The sequence below is a fragment of the Rattus norvegicus genome, chromosome 12, assembly GCF_036323735.1.
Source record: "Rattus norvegicus strain BN/NHsdMcwi chromosome 12, GRCr8, whole genome shotgun sequence".
NCBI lineage: Eukaryota > Metazoa > Chordata > Mammalia > Rodentia > Muridae > Rattus > Rattus norvegicus.
In genome coordinates, this window is record NC_086030.1 from 14,653,072 (window position 1) to 14,668,568 (window position 15,497).

The window sequence follows — 15,497 nt, forward strand, 5'->3', positions numbered from 1 at the left end:
TCCTTTATATCCAGCCCACCAAATGGTGCCATTCGCATTTAGAGAACATGTACCACCGTGATCAACACGGTTTACAAGCGTCTTTCACAGATATAGTCAGAGGGCTGGTTATATCTATTGCTTGGTTCTAGAGCATGTCGAGTTGACAATATTAAGCACTAGGGATGGAAGGATGGCTCAGTGGTTGAACACACACACACACACACACACACACACACACACACACACGGCCTTATTTTAAAATGAAAAGTGTTTTTAATAACCATCATATACCCTTAGAATGTTTTTGTTTTTGTTTTTGTTTTTGTTTTTTAATGCTGTATTCCTAGGCTGGAGCAGCTTCAGCAGCTGAGAGCACTGGCCGCTCTTCCACAGGACCCAGGTTCAATTCCCAGACCAACCACCATCTGTAACTACAGTTCAAAGGATCTGACACCCTATTGTGGCCTCTGTGGGCACTTTCTGCATGTGGTACGAAGACATACTTGAAACACCCATAACCATAAAAAGGTAAATAAGTGTTTTTTTTTTTAAATGTATTCTATGGGGGAGGAGGAATGGGATGAGGAACAGTCAGAGGGTAGACTGGGAGGGAGAATAATGACTGGACTATAAAAAAATTAAAGAAAAATAAATAAATGAATAGAATAGAATAGAATAGAATAGAATAGAATAGAATAGAATAGAATATATTCCATTCTCACTTGTTATGTGTGTACATGTGTGTGGGCACATGCATGCCATGACACCCTAAGGTTGTGTGTGTTTCTGGGATTCAACTCAGGATGTCAGGCTGGGTTGAAAATTTAACTTTAACCTTTAACTGATGAGCCATCTCACTGCTCCCTTCCCCATTTAAAAGCAAAGTTCTTATATGTCTCCGTCTGGCCTTGGACTTACTCTATGTCCTTGAACTCCTGATCTTCTTACTCCTACCATCCAAGAACTGGGAATATGTCACCATGTCCTGCTGCTCCCTCTTCTCTCTCTCCCCTCTCTCTCCACCCCCTCCCTCCCTCCTCCTCCCGTTCCTCCTCCCTTCTTTCTCTTTTAAATATTTTTTAGAACAAGTTCTTACTACATAACCAGAACCACCTGCCTCTGCCTCCTGCTCCCTTTGTGTATGATGCTAAGGATCCAGAATCTTGCATGTCCTAGGCAATAATTCTGCTGCTGAGTTATGAACATATGACCCCCCCACCTTTCACGGGGACAGAGCTTTTCCAAATTGCTCAGGCCTTGGACGCGTCACCTTTTTGTCTTAGCCTCTCCAGAAGCTGGGATTAGAGGTGTGTGCTACCACCTGGAGGTGCTTCTTTGAAAAACAAACAAAACAAACAACAAAGGGAGAAACCTCATCTCACACCACATGGAATTTAAATTTTTTACATCTCACTTATTTTTATTTTGAAAACACCTATTTGTATGGGTAGTCCCCCTCCAGTGTATATATGTAAGCACAAGTGTACAAGGCCCATGAAGGCCAGGAGATGCCGATAGATCACCTTGACTTGGAGTTGTGGATGGACGTGAGCTGCCATGGAGGTGTTAGGAGTCAGGCCCTCTGCAGTTAAGAACGTGACCGAATCACAGAGCCTTCGTTCATGTGGGCCGTTCAAGGGGCTGTTTGGAGTCGTGAGAGTGTGAGGAGACCACAGATGAAGCATTTTCCTGAAACACTGATGCTAAGGTCTCATGGCTCATCCTGGGGTTTCTCCACCCAGAGTCCCACAGCTGTCAGCTGCTACAGCAATGGGTCTGCTGAGACTTCCTCTGGGGACCAGATGCTGGAGTTCTACAGAGCATCTGAAGATAGATGACAGATGTCTAACTGTCATGCAAAATGACTTCTGTGCTGAGTTATTTAAAAGTCACATTCCAGGCTGGGAAAATAGTGCAATTTGACAAGTTTTTGCTGTGCAAACCTGAGGACCAGGGTGTGATCACCAGAACTAATGTAAAAGAAGAAGAAGAAGCACTATGGTCCATTCTTAGGATTCCATTGCTGGGGAGGAAAGAGAGACCAGTGACTTCCCCGGGCTCCCTGGCCAGCCAGCCTAGTCTGATTCACAAGTTCCAAGCCAGTGGGAAGAGATCTTGCTCCAAAAGTAAGTTGGGGTCAGGTGTCACAGCGACACCTTTCATCCCAGCTCCTGGGAACCTTCCTAGTTTAAGGCCAGTCTGGTCTACATAGTGAGCTCCAGACCAGCTCAACGAGAGACCCTGTCACAGAAATAAAAGCAAAAAAGCAAGTTGGAGGCCAGTGATATGGCTTAGTGGGTAGGGCACTTGCTGCCAAGAAGGCTGACAACTGAGTTTAAGCCTTGACTCCCATGTGCTAGGGAGAACTGACTTCTGAAAGTTGTTCTGTAACCTTCATATACGTGACCACGGCATGTGCACTCCCAGTGACCCCATAGACAGACAGACAGACAGACAGACAGGGAGACAGATGGACGGACAGATGGATAGACCTTTTAGTAGGTGGGGGCTCAGTGGTAAAAGCATTTACCTCTATGCTTGAGGGCCTGAACTTAACCCCTGAACTCACACGATAGAAGGAGAGAACAATTTACTCCTAAAATTGTCTTCTGACTCCAAACGTGTGCACTGATACAGACCCCAGTCAATTTCTGGAATCTATGTGTGGCAGGAGAGCACAGCCTCCAATGCATTGTCCTCGGATCTCACTCAAGCTGTGGCGTATAGACACACACATCCACAAATACAACCTTTTTAAAACATTAGGAAATACTATGGCTCCTGAGGAACACACCAGTGGCCAGCATTTGGTGTATACACACACACACACTCACACTCACACACAGACACACACTCACACACACACAAACTCACACACACACTCACACAAAGACACACACTCACACACATTCACACACACATACACACACTCACACACACTCACACACACACACTCACACACACACTCACACAAAGACACACTCACACACATTCACAGACACACAAACAGAGTCCTGCACATGCATGCACACAGTGCAAATGTGAACTTAAAGTTCCTATGAGTAAGAGTCTGCTGTTACCCTTATTTTGTCATTGAGGAAACCCTCTCAAACACTCTTGGGTAAATGGATTGTGCATAAAGCTTAAGTGTGTGTAGATTAGACTTAGGTGATCATAAATATTGATATTAGAAGGAAATAAAAGCCCGATACAGGGTGATCTGTCTTGACTGTCTTAAATGGGACTTTCTGACTGTGATCATCACCAAACTAGAATGAGCTGCCTTTTCCCACACTATTCTGCATCAACAGTATGCACCAAGTAGAAATTACATTGCTATCTTTTTTTTTTTCAAGAATTCCACAGGCTGGAGAGATGCCTCAGTGGTTAAGAGCACTGACTGCTCTCCCAGAGGTCCTGAGTTCAATTCCCAGCAACCACATGGTGGCTCACAGCCATCTGTAATGGGATCCGATGCCCTCTTCTGGTGTGTCTGAAGGCAGTCACAGTGTACTCATATACAAAATAAATAAATAGATCTTTTTTTAAAGATTTATTTATTATATATAAGTACACTGTAGCTGTCTTCTGATACACCAGAGCTGTCTTCTGATACACAGGAAGAGGGCATCAGATCTTTTTACAGATAGTTGTGAGCCACCATGTGGTTGCTGGGAATTGAACTCAGGACCTCTGGAAGAGCAGTCGGTGCTCTTAACCACTGAGCCATCTCTCCAGCCCAAATAAATAGATCTTTAAAAAAAATAAATCTTTAAAAGAATTCCACGAACTCCAGTTGGCTGTTTTTTCCCTAAGGTCTTTGAGGAAGTTCTCACACACAGCTGTGGAGATGCTGACCACCAGAGGGCAGTGTTTCCTCATTCTGTCCTGTTCCTTCTGGAGCTGCCTAGAGTCTAGAGCCACCCACAAGGGCCTCCTGTGCAACCCAAACTTATTATATATCTTGGGGCTACACAGTGAGACGCATTCTAAAAGAGAAAACAACAAACAAAACAACAAAAAGCCCTCTAGGGGCTGAAGTGATATTAGCATTATCTCCTCTTGTGAGGACCCAAGTTCAATTCTCAGCATCCACATTCCTCACAGTTACCGATAACTTCTGCTCCAGGCGATTAAACAGCTCTGGCCTTCTTAAGCACCTGCATTCACAGGTGCGTGCGCATACACACACACACACACACACACACACACACACACACACACACACATTTTTTTAAACTTGTTTTTGTTTTTTTTTAAAGATTTATTCATTTATTATATGTAAGTACACTGTAGCTGTCTTCAGAAACACCAGAAGAGGGCATCAGATCCCCTTACAGATGGTTGTGAGCCACCATGTGGTTGCTGGGAATTGAACTCATGACCTCTGGAAAAGCAGTGGGCTCTCTTAACCACTGAGCCATCTCTCCAGCCCCCCCCACACACATTTTAAGAGCGCTAAGCTAGGTGTGGTGGTGCACACATTTAATGGCTACACCCAGGTGGCAGAGGCAGGTGGATCTCTGAGTTTTTCAGCCAGCCTGGCCTACAAAGTGAGAGCGACTTCTAGAACCATCAGGACCATACAACGAGACTCTGTCTCAAACAAGCAAACAGAGTTCTAAAGCTGGGCATTGCTGGGTACACACCTGCTACCCAATTACTTAGAAGCATGAGGCACGAGAATTATTAATTTTTTATTAGATATATTTCTTTACTTACATTTCAAATGTTATTCCCTTTCCCGGTATCCTGTCCATAAGCCCCTATCCCCTCCCCCTCCCCCATATGGGTATTCCCCCCATCCATCCCCCTTATTGCTCCCCCCACCTTCTCCTGCCCTGTGGGTCCAACCTTGGCAGGACCAAGGGCTTCCCCTTCCACTGGTGCCCCAACAAGGCTATTCTCTGCTACATAAGCAGTTGGAGACCTGGGTCAGTACATGTATAGTCTTTCAGTAGTGGTTTAGTCCCTGGAAGCTCTGGTTGGTTGGCATTGTTGTTCTTATGGGGTTGCGAGCTCCTTTAGCTCTTTCAATCCGTCCTCTAATTCCCCCCAAGGGGGTCCTATTCTCAGTTTGGTGGTTTGCTGCTAGCATTGACCTCTGTATTGGACAAGCTCTGGATGTGTCTCTCAGGAGAGATCTATATCCCGTCCCTTTCAGCATGCATTTTCTAGCTTTATCAATCTTATCTAGTTTTGGTGGCTGTATATATATGGGCCACATGTGGGGCAGGCTCTACGAGGGATTTTTTTTTTAAAGATTTATTCATTTATTATATATAAGTACATACACTGGAGCTGTCTTCAGATACACCAGAAGAGGGCATCAGATCTCTTTACAGATGGTTGTGAGCCACCATGTGATTGCTGGGAATTGAACTCAGGAATGAGGATTATTTTTAATTCAAGGGCAGTCTGGGCTTCATAGCAAGACTTTACCTAAAAATAAATAAATAAAGAAAGAAAGAAAGAAAGAAAGAAAGAAAGAAAGAAAGAAATCATTAAAACAAGCCGCAGTTGTTTTGCTTTTCATGCTTCATTTATTAAGCCATATCAGGAAGAGATTACACTTGTCGCCATGAGGAATTCTTCCCTAACACCTAGGCTACAGGCACGAGTCACATACTCTGCCCTTGACACGAACTTACAGGCTGTCAACTAGAAAAGAGTCACCATTACCAGCACCCCAGTCTTGGTACCGAGCAACGCCACACTGCCACACCCCTCAGTTCCTCCAGTGGCTGGATGTTAACTCTGGCATCCCGCACAGCTGACTTCATTCTCCAGTTCCCGACTTTCGGGCTTGTGCTCTGCACAGGAACCAGTATCAAGCTAGGCCCTGTTCCCCACCTTCATATGTTCTTCCTCTCCACGGGCTGCCATGGAGACCTGTTCCACCTTTCGTGAGGGTGAGAGAGACTTTGAGAAGGTTCACGACGGGCAGAGCCAGGGCCGTCTTTCATTCGTTCATTCTCGCATGAGTATCCTGGCATGCACACAGAGGTCAGAGAACAACTGGTTGGGAGCCAGTTCTTTCCCACTGTGTACATAGTCGATATCAAATGGTTATTTTTTTTTCTTTTTTGGTTCTTTTTTTCGGAGCTGGGGACCGAACCCAGGGCCTTGCGCTTCCTAGGCAAGCGCTCTACCACTGCGCTAAATCCCCAACCCCATCAAATGGTTATTGGGCTTGGCCCTAGACTCCTTTACCTACTAGGCCATCTTGTCAGCTCCTGCCCCTCCCCCCAGGGTCTGGGACACTGTTCACCCCCACCCTGTGATAGATGCAGGTCTCTCAAAGGTGCCAAATGTGTTGTTTCCGGAGGGACCTAGGCTTGTTTTGCTTCTGTGACGTGTACACTCAGGTTCTAAGCTACTGTTCATTAAATGCTGTAAACTCATAGTAAATTTTTTATATGTGTGAGTATTTTGCCTGCATGCGTTTCTGTAAGTCACATGCATGCCTGGGGTCTAGTCTAGGGGCTGGGAACTGAAGCCGGGTTCTCTGGAAAAGTTGTCAGTGTTTTTAACTGCTAAGCTGTTTCTCCAGCCCCCTCCATTTTAATTTTTAATTTAATTTTTACTACATTTGCTTATTTGTAGTCACAATTTACTATTAATGACAAGTATTATCTACTGAGCCATCTTTTTTATCATTTTTAAAACATTTATTATATATAAGTACACTGTTGCTGTCTTCAGACACACCAGAAGAGGGCATCAGATCCCATGACAGATGGTTGTGAGCCACCATGTGGTTGCTGGGAATTGAACTCAGGACCTCTGGAAAAGTAGCCAGTGCTCTTACACTGAGCCATCTCTCTGCCTGCCATTTTTAATGGACTTTTCCTATGTATAGTGTCTAGCCTCCTTCACTCATGCTGGGGAGAACATGGCGCCGCCAGTGCCAAGCCTAGAAGAACCAACTCTAGGCTATCACTTTCTGGTCCTTTCAGTGTGGTTAATTTGAACTGAGGCTGATGATGACCTGGGCTGGGAAACAAGTTCTAGAGGGCAGATAAGGAAGGAGGTGTGGACACTTGACACTTCTTGGATCTGCCCTTGAGGACTGTCAGGCTGCCCTGCAGCTCCCCTGTCAGCTCCCACATGTGCTGAGTGGTCTTGTGATCCTCCCTTGTCTGGAAGACCAGAATCCTGACACAGAGTCAACTTCTACACAATAGAAATGCCTATTGCCTTCTTTAGCTTCTCCTCTCAACCCTACATGTGATAGTGACTGGACTACCTTCAGGAGGAGGAACAGGAGGAAGAGGAAGAAGAGGAGGAGGAGGAGGAAGAGGACAGTGGCTGTCCCATCTCAGCACCAATATTGGCTGTGTCATTTCATTAATGGACTCCGGTCAAGTGGTTCTGGCGTTCTGGATGTCTTGATTGTCTCCATCTATCACTGGTCACTGGTCTCCATTTCTTCTATCTGAGGGAAGAAGAAAACACAGCTGAGGATAGAAATGATTTTGAAGGTCAGAGTTCAGAGAGTCCTGGACAGGGCATCATGGCTACAGTGTCCATTTCTTGCCCAGGTATAAGTAGATAGGCCTTGCATGGGAGAATTAAGTGGGCTCTGCCTTCTCTGGCCATCTGACAATCATCGCTCTCTGGTGACGACCGATCGGATGCCTTCTCTGGGAATTGAACAAAGTGACTTGTTTTCCTAAGCTTTGATTCTGACATCTTGTAAAGACTGGAACCAGGTGGTGACAACACATGTTTGTAAGCCCAGCCTTTGGGAAGATGCCTTTGAGACCAGGCAGGGATATATAGCACTTGGGAAGCAGAGGCAGGGGGATCTCTGAGTTCAAGGCTAGCCTAGTCTATCTTGCAAGCTCCAGGCAAGCCAAGGGAGGCAAAGATGGGGGTCAGCTCTCCAGTTGCAGGAGAAGGGAGGGGCCAGCTCAGCACAGTGCTTGGGCATCCATGTGTGCTCAGGACATTGGTATGGCCTTTGGTGGCAACATGGGCCTCAGATATCAATACTGATCCTGGTTGCCATAGGACCGTGGACCTGGCCCCCAGCTGCAAACATGGGCCTGAATGTCACATGGCTTCAGGTGGTTGCATATGGTGACCAGAAATCAACCTCGTGTATTGTTCTCAGGTACTATGCACTTTGAGACAGGGCATTATAGGTATTTTTTTGGGTGGATTTTGCCCAACCTTATCCATAAAGCTCTCGAAATAAAAACACAGAAACTTGGTATTTTATAAGCTGCTACACTATGCTGGGCAAGTTCTGAGCTTTTCTAACCCTTCTACCTGTGAAAACACAGACGCCAATCACTTGCCAATCTGGTGTCTTCTGGGCTGCTTCTGCTCCGTTAGCTTGTCCTCAAGGTCAGCTTCTCTTGGCCGTGTGCTCCCAACGGTCTATCCTGTGTAAGCGTGACCTCCTCCCCTCCGTCGTCTCCCTCAAGAACCCTCACTCAGTTCCTGCCTTCCTATCCTTTCTGCTCAGTCATAAGCCTTAGCCATTTATTGACCAGTCAGGACTTAATAGGGAGCACTGTTTATAGTACGCTGGTTAACACAGCACCCCAATATCAGATTACACTCTGGTTAGGGATACAGAACTCAGCCTCTGAATACACAGTGAACAACACTAACCAACATCTCCCCCTTTAGTCCAGTAAAAGGCTCTTTCTCTTAAACTACATTCAATACAAGCAATTATGAAACAATTTTGAAAGCTATCATGTAAGAGTTGCACTCATAAGTTGTATTTTGCAGCTTAGAAGGCAGTCTGCTGTCCATCCTATGGCGGTGAATTTAAAGTTCTTGTTTAGGTAAACCTAAATCATTTCTACCATAACTTGCATTATCAACCTAAAAAGATCTTATACCTAAAAATATTTTCTCAAATCCTAAACAACTCAAGCTTAAATGTGAGACTAAAACTATCTAGTCTTCAACATCAGAGACCTGAGAATAAATATTTCCTGATTGTGCAGGAAGTGCATTTCCTGAGTATACAGGAAGTAAAGGTAAGCAACTTCCAAAACTATAGACAGACAGCTGGCTGGCTGGAGAGTTGCCCCAAAATCCTCTATAACGTTGGAGCATCAATCTTCAGCCTTCTGGCCCAGAAGATCTGACAGACTTTCTGTGAAGTGGGAATTACGAAGGGCTAGCCTTACCTTGTCCTTACAAAGCTCGGCAGTTGACTTCCCTGAAACCAAGTCTGTCCATTTTGGGCAGCATTCCGTCTGCAGTATAGGTAAGGGCAGTTTGTTGCCCGGTGGCAGCTTGCCACATCTGAAGCAAACTCTGTGAGGAGATTTGTTGGTGCTCAACTTTGAAGCAGAATGGGGGTGCTGCCAGGAGCTGACATGTCTTATTATTAAAAAGAAAGAAAGGGGTTGGGGATTTAGCTCAGTGGTAGAGTGCTTGCCTAGCAAGCGCAAGGCCCTGGGTTCGGTCCCCAGCTCCAAAAAAAAAAAAAAGAAAAAAAAAAGAAAGAAAGAAAGAAAGAAGGAAAAAAAGAGTGAGTCCTTTAAAAATCTTTAAATGACATATTGTGGATCTCTGAGGCTTTTGAAAACCATCTAGCTATAGTGTGTGAATAGGCAAACATTGTTTTCTAGCTATTTACTATCTGCTCAACCTTGGAAACTTTTCCTTTTCCTTTTCCTTTTCTTTTCTTTTCTTTTCTCTTTTTTTCTTTTCTTTTCTTTTCTTTTTTTTCACAAGGCTCGCAAAAGCAGGGCGCGTGTGCACACACCTTGGACGGGAAGGGCATGCACCGTAGAGGGTCAACCACCCTCCCACCGGCACAGGGAAGAGGGTCCAGCGAAACACAGTGAACCTGGGAGGGCAAGAGCGCCTGACGCGTCCACAGGGACCCCGAGAACCACAACGGGAAGTGCGCGCGGGTCAGTGCCCGGGCGGACAGTCACACCCCTGACTTCCACACACCACCCGGCAGGGAATGGGAAAGAGAGAGGAAGGGCCCGCTGGCAGATCGAGAAGAGCGGTCGCCATTCGCACATGAATGTCCGTCCCTCGCCTGGCGCGGCTTAGGCCCGGGCCCAAAGAGAACACAGCAGCACCTCATCAATCCAATGAGGAAAAAAAAATTTTTTTTTTTTTTGTATTAAAGTAGACTAGTCTCTGACATGACCACGATTGTGATTCACTATGCATTTCTTAATTATCTCTGTAAGGGGAGTTCCCTAAGTGGTTCTTGATTTGTCAATAAAGAAGACCTGGAGCCAATTGCTGGGCAGAGGGTACAGGTGGGACTTCCGGGTCCCGAGAGGAAAAGGAGATGCAGGGAAGGAGTGAATGCTCTGGAGGAATGAGGACAGAGCAATCATTAAGGCCTCCCTCTGAGACAGCTAAGGCCTGTGGCCTCCCCTACAGGCGGGTGGCCAAAAATGTTTGGCAGGGGCTAATTGGAACAAGCCATTAAGTTTAGGGTGGAAGGAGAGACGGAGATAATAAATTGGTAAGGGCACGTGTTCCCAGGCAGGAGATATTTGTGTCCAGCAATTGTGCCTAGCAGGCAAGTTAAGGTAACAAGGCTGAGTGTGTCTTTTATCTGCAGACTCAAAGGGAGTCAGGTCGGGGCTGATCCAGTTAGCCAATCCCGAAGCTAAGCCAGGTGAAACACATGGGAGGGTTACATGTTTCTAAAACCACACACAATGTATCTCAGCCTGTAATAACAGTTTTCAAAGGACTAGAACTTAACATTGCATTTTAAAGAATTACATAGGTACAATACCTTAAAACGTCAGTGCATAGCATGTTGTAGCAAACTATAACCTCGATTTTGCATCAATATACAAAGATCTATACCAATGTGACAAAATATAACCTTGATTTTGTATATCCTTATACAAAAATATATACCAATGGCAGACTTTCCCCTAGGAGCAGCTCTAATAGTGTAAGAGTAGATTCAATGATCTATACTTTATTCCTATTATTCCTATATCCTATCCCCTTTGGAGCCCTTCTTCCCCTACATAAGAGAAAAAGGATAGAGAAAAGAGAAATCCCTAAGTTTAACTTCCCATATCTTGCTTTTTCCAATTCAAGACCATTAAATAACTTGCAACCAACCCTTTAAACAAAACACATCTAATAACCCATTGAGTGACCACAAAACAATCCAACCTGCCTTTTGGGAAATGGGGCGTCATTCTCTTAAAGTCGTTTCCTGCTGATTTTGGACGTAGTTTTTCTTTCTGGGGGTCATGTCTTGAGGAAGTGAGCTCTAACATTTGTTGTCCCGTCTCTAAATGCAGGTTTAACTAGGTCCTGATTGGAATAGTCTCAAAGGCAATTGGAGTTGTCCCGGAAGCACATTTTGAGGAAACAGAAACTGAGGCAGTCTGAGGCTGGATCAAGCAGGCTGCTGGAATAATGTCTCAGCATTCCAGGATCATCCTGGACGGTGAATCTTGTCAAGGCCACGTCCATTCTATTGTTGTTTGGTCATTTTGTTCTGTAAACATATAAGCCCTCACGAGTAACATACACATCTGTAATAACATGTATAGAATGGGCAAGGTACACAGGTCAGTTATGGAGGATTCTCTGCTCTTTGAGCAAGTGAAAAGACATCTGTCTTTCTTCAGCTGGTTTGACCTATATAACCAAGCCATAATATAAATCTCCATCTATGCCATACGGAAGAATGGCACATATTACTAAGTCAAGAGAACTCTGTAGCCTACAAGATAAGTATTGGCTATGCATAGACATAGAGTCTCAGGGAGTCTCAGAGCTGTTTCGTGTAGAGGAATCGGCTTATGTATTACCTGTCTTGGTGGTCCTGTTGATGTTCTCTCTTCCTGTAGCCGAGATCTTCAGGGGTTCTCCCTGTCATATCTGATTCCAAATTGGAAGGAATCCACAGTTTTTCTTCTCCTGTGGAAACATACAGGAGCCTCTTCCCCAGCACAACACATTTCCTGCCTTCCATTCTGAGGTAGGACATCCTTAAAATAAACAAGATGATTTAATTCAGCAGTTTTTTTTTTTTTCCCGTGACCCAGTGTCTCTCAGCTACAGTTCCGTTTGTTTCCTCAATCAGCATCCAAGAAATTTAAAGTCAATGAAGCGTTATGTAATCCATGTGTGGGGGCTTTCATCACTCTCCTGTTAAACATCAAAGGTACAGTTGGATCTTTCTACAACTGCCTGTCCTGTAGGATGGTGGGGCATACCCATAATATCATTTATATCATAAAAATAAGGAATTGTTCATTTAACTAGAGACACATGCTGGAGTACTGCCAGCCTTAATTTGCAACTCCTGTAGCTGCCATAACCTCTAAGAAATGTGCGATTACAGAATCAACCTTTTCAGAACTTAAAGCAAATGCCCATTGGAATCCCGAGTCTGTGTCTATAGTGTGGTGCACACATTTCAGTTTACCAAACCCTGTAAAATGAAACTTTCATTTGCCAAACTCTATTTTGGGGTACCTTTAGGATTACTCCCTGCGGATAATGGAATTTGGTTATGTAAAGAACCAAAGTATGACGTGTCCTTGTAATTTCCCTGCTTGTTGCCAAGTGATAGAATTCTCTTTAAACCTTTGCTGTTAACATGGTGGGGTTTTTTTTTTTATTATTAAATTCTGAAGCTTCCAGCACATTTCCTACCAATAGCTGATCAATTTCATCGTTACGTTGTACTAGAGGGCCTGGTAGACCCATATGGGATCTGATACGGGTTATATATAACGGATGATTTCTATTTCCAATTATTTGTTGTAGTTGAAGAAATAGTGAAGTTAATTTAGAATCATCCTGAATAAGTTCGGCAGTTTCTATATGCAAAGCAGTTGTTCCTGCACACTGAGAGTTGGTTAAAAGAGTTGATTCTGGAAAATCTAACCCCACCATAGGAATTGCGTATAACAGATTTTGAATTGAATCGTAAGGACTCTCAACCACCTTAGTTTTTCTGACTTATACCCTGCCTCCTGATTTATTTGCATCAGTATAAAATGTGGGGGGCTGCAGAAATTGGAGTCCTTTTTATTATATTGGAGAGAACCCAATTAGTTCTTTCGATAAATTTTATGAAGTTGCTTGCCTTTAGGGGACTTGATGTTAATCTCCCCCCAAGTGATTGCAAGCTCTTTGCCAATGTTCATCTGCTGCCTAAAATGAGACAATCTCAGTACTAGTAAAAGGTACCATAGTCTCTTCAGGATCTATTCCTGCTAATTGACAAAGTCCTGTTTTTCCTTTTAGGATCAACTTAGAAACCTTTTCTATATAGATTTTTAATTTTTTTTTACTCCATGCGCTAAGAATATCCACTGTGAGATATAATCTTCTGTCTGCATTAGAATTCCTGGGGGAGAATGAGTAGAAGGTAGGATAACTAAAATACAGGCCATCTTTAGGTCAATACAATCTACATGTGCATCTTGTAGTTTCTTTTCTACCAGAGCCAATTCCTCTTCAGCCTCAGGTGATAAGTACTTAAATGGTCCAGGAAACTTAATACCTTGTAAGGCTTGAAATAAATTACGTTGCTCTTGAGCAGTTAATCCAATTTACGGCCATAGACAATTAGTACCTCCCAGAAATTTTTGAAAATCATTAAGAATTCTTACTTGCTGTCTGATTTTACTTTCTGTGGTCCAATCTTTGTAGACCTATCTTATAGCCTAGATAATTGAGTCCCCTCTTTTTATTTTGTCAGGAGCAAGTTGTAATCAACAAGGCAAAATTCTCTTTAATTCACTAAATATTTTTCCTCAGGTATCCCTCTTTGAATCAGCCAGCAAAGTATCATCAATATAATAATAAATTATGGTATGAGGAGCTGCTCATGAATTGTTTCTAATGGCTGTTATACAAAATATTGGCATAAAGTAGAACAATTCAACATCCCTTGTGCCGAGACTTTCCAATGGCACCTTTTACAGGACAACTTCTATTAAAAGTAGGTTCTGAGAAAGGAAATCTTTCCCTGTCATATTCATATAAAGGGATTGTGAGAAAGCAATCTTTTACAGCAGTCACTAGCAATAGGCCTTTACTTAGGTAACAAGGCATTTCAGGCTGCAAAAGAGCCCACTGGCTGAATGATTTTATTTGCTCTCAGATCTGTCAATATCCTTCATTTGCCAGACTTTTTTAAATGAGAAATGCAGAAGTCCAAGGGCTGGTGGACTCTTTTATGTGTTGAGACCCCACCCCCACCCCACTGCTCTTGGACTAGTGCCTGTAACGTTTCTTGGATTATAGGCCATTGATATATCCAAACGGGCTTGTGTCTGCCACTTCAGTGGTAGGGCAGTTGGTGTTCTATCCAGTAGTGTCTCCCCCATACAAAGTTAAAGAGTCAGCCTCTGCTGTATCTTGCTTATGCACAGCTTGAACAGTATGTAACTGTCTTCAATGACATCCTTTCATTTCTTTATTAGAAACACCTCCCATACAGCCTATCTCTAAAGTTGGAGGAATGCTAATTCGTGTTTCCCACTGTTGCAATAGATCTCTTCCCCATAAGCTCATGATTACATCTGCCACACATGACCTTAACCTTCTGTATTAGTCAGGGTGCTCTAGAGTCACAGAACGTATGGAATGTCTTTCTATATTGAAGGAATTTATTAAGATGACTTACAGTCTGTAGTCTAGCTCCCCGACAATGGTCAGCTGTGAATTGGAAGTCCAAAACTCTAGTAGTTGTTCAGTCCCATAAGGCTAGTTGTTTCAGCTGGTTTTCTGTAGAAGCAGATTCCAACAGATGTGCTGACGAGTAAATACAAGGGGTGAAGAAGAGCAAATCTTCCTTCTTCTAGTGTCCGTATGTAGGTCTCCAGCAAGAAAGTGTGGCCCAGAGTAAACCAGTATCCCACAAGGGATGGATGGCCTGGGAAGTGCAATTGGGTTGGCCGAAAGCTGGCCGTGGGAACCAGAGCAAATGGCCGCTTGTGGCTGGTCTGCCACTTGTGGCTACCACTTGCTCAGTTCCCCTTAACTCCCTAAAATAATACAAGCAATTTGAAATTTACCAGCCAGATTTATAACAGTAAATCTCCAATACCAAAATGTGTACACAAAGAACACAAAACTCAATTGATATAAATGCAAACTGCACACCTAGATTGGGCAAATGTGCCCTACATTACTCTTTTTCCATCTATGAAATGCTTAGCTACTTGTGGCTCATCCAGGCCATATGGTTCTGGTTCATCTTCCTTTTCCTCCATCTTCTCTCCATCCTCCATCTCTCTCCATCTCTCTCTCTTTCCTTTTTCCCCTTTCCCCTCTCTTAAGCTTTCAGCTCCACTCCTTCCTTCTGCTGCCCAATCACAGGCTCTAGACTTATCTGGCCAATTAAGATTTCATCTGATCTTACCTGAGTACAGGCACCCCTTTTGAGGGACCAAAAAAACAGATAACAATCCATAACAACACCTCTTGGGCCAGGTCTGCACAATTCAAATCACTCTCAATAATAAAGTCTCCCATATTCCTACTAGGATAGCCCAATAAGTCCCATTTAAAGCATTCCA